The sequence below is a fragment of the Cervus elaphus genome, chromosome X, assembly GCF_910594005.1.
Source record: "Cervus elaphus chromosome X, mCerEla1.1, whole genome shotgun sequence".
NCBI lineage: Eukaryota > Metazoa > Chordata > Mammalia > Artiodactyla > Cervidae > Cervus > Cervus elaphus.
The window spans coordinates 166,504,783-166,507,038 of record NC_057848.1 but is presented as its reverse complement, the minus strand read 5'-3'; positions in this window follow the sequence as shown (position 1 = coordinate 166,507,038).

Below are 2,256 nucleotides of genomic sequence, written 5' to 3'. Positions count from 1 at the left end.
GGGGAGCACACTTTCTGAAAAATGTATGTATGGAGCTCCATGGCTTCAGTGGTGTCCAACTCTTTGTGACCCCGTGGATTACAGCCCCCAGGCTTCTCTGTCCATGGGATTCTCCAGGCAAGAATACTGGAGTGGGTTGCCATGCCCTTCTCCGGGGGATCTTCCCCACCCAGGGACTGAACCTGGCCCTCTTATGTCTCTTGGATTGTCAGGCGGGTTCTTTACCACTAGCCCCGCCTCTTTTCTTCTTGCATAAAAACAGGAGGATAAATGCCAGTTTGTCTCTGAGTAGAGATGCCTTATCTCCTATATATCAGGTTTTTTTTACAATGAATATAGTCACCATTAAAAATAAACAATCTAATAATTCATCCGTACAAGCAGCTTGTCAAAATAAACAAAGTGCCCGTGTGTGTGCTAAGTCGCTTCAGCAGAGTTGGACAAAGAGCAGTGTTCAATTTCAGACCAAATACCCTGAAAATGGTTGTTGTTTACTGTGCTTATGCTGCCATCTTGTGGAGAATTAGAAGAATGCTTATGAATATAGTGTAATTTCTAAAATCGAGATGTGTTCTTTATATTTTGATGAAGATACAATATGGGCTTTCCTGGTGGCTCAGACAGTAAAGAATCAGCCCGCCATGCAGGAAATCCACGTTCAATCCCTGGGACTGGAAGATCCCCTGGAGAAGTGACATAGGGTCCATGGGGTTAAAAAGAATCAGACACAACTTAAGTGACTAACACACACACACACACATAAATATGCTATATACCTTTATTAAAAATTAATGCATGCTTATTACAGAAAGCTCAGTTCAGTTGCTCAGTTGTGTCCAACACTTTGCGACCCCATGGACTGCAGCACGGAAGGCTTCCCTGTCTATCACCAACGCGCAGAACTTGCTCAAATTCATGTCCATCGAGTTGGTGATGCCATCCAACCATCTCATGCTCTGTCATCCCCTTCTCCTCCTGCCTTCTTTCCCAGCATAAGGGTCTTTTCAAATGAGTCAGTTCTTTGCATCAGATGGCCAAAGCATTGGAGTTTCAGCTTCAGCATCAGTCCTTCCAATGAATATTCAGCACTGAATTCCTTTAGGATTGACTGGTTTGAGCTCCTTGCAGTCCAAGGGACTCTCCAGAGTTTATGTGGGTATCAGTAAATATTTATTGTGCTTATGCTGCCCTCTCGTGGAGAAATAGAAGAATGCTTATGAATGTAATTTATAAAATCTGGATGTATTCTTTACACGTTGAAAAATAAACTGTTTTCACTTCAGTTCAGTGGCTCAGTCATGTCTGACTCTTTGTGATCCCATGGACTGCAGCACACCAGGCTTCCCTGTCCATCACCAACTCCCGGAGTTTACTCAAACTCATGTCCACTGAGTCAGTGATGCCATCCAACCATCTCATTCTTTGTCGTCTTCTTCTCCTCCTGCCTTCAGTCTTTCCCAGCATTAGGTTCTTTTCCTATGAGCCAGTTCTTTGCATCAGGTGGTCAAAGTATTGGTGTTTCAGCTTCAGCATCAGTCCTTCCAATGAATAGTAAGGACTGATTTCCTTCAGGATTGACTGGTTTGATCTTGCAGTCCAAGGGACTCTCAAGACTCTTCTCCAACACCACAGTTCAAAAGCATCAAATTCTTCAGCGCTCAGCTTTCTTTACTCCAACTCCCACATACATACATGACTACTGGAAAAACCGTAGCTTTGACTAGACAGAAAATGTCTAGTCAGCAATGTCTCTGTTTTTTAATATGCTGTCTAGGTTGGTCGCAACTTTTCTTCCACGGAGCAAGCGTCATTTAATTTCATGGCTGCAGTCACCATCTGCAGTGATTTTGGAGCCCCCAAAATAAAGGCTGTCACTGTTTCCACTGTTTCCCCATCTATTTGACACGAAGTGATGGGACCAGATGCCATGATCTTAGTTTTCTGAATGTTGAGCTTTAAGCCAACTTTTTCACTCTCCTCTTTCACTTTCATCAAGAGGTTCTTCAGTTCTTCTTCACTTTCTGCCATAAGGGTGGAGTTATCTGCATATCTGAGGTTATTGATATTTCTCCCGGCAATCTTTGTGCTTCCTCCCACGCAGAGTTTCTCATTATATACTCTACATATAAGTTAAATAAGCAGGGTGACAATATACAGCCTTGATGTACTCCTTTCCCAATTTGGAACCTGTTGGTTGTTCCATGTCCAGTTCTAACTGTGGTTTCTCAACCTGCATACAAATTTCTCAGGGGGCAG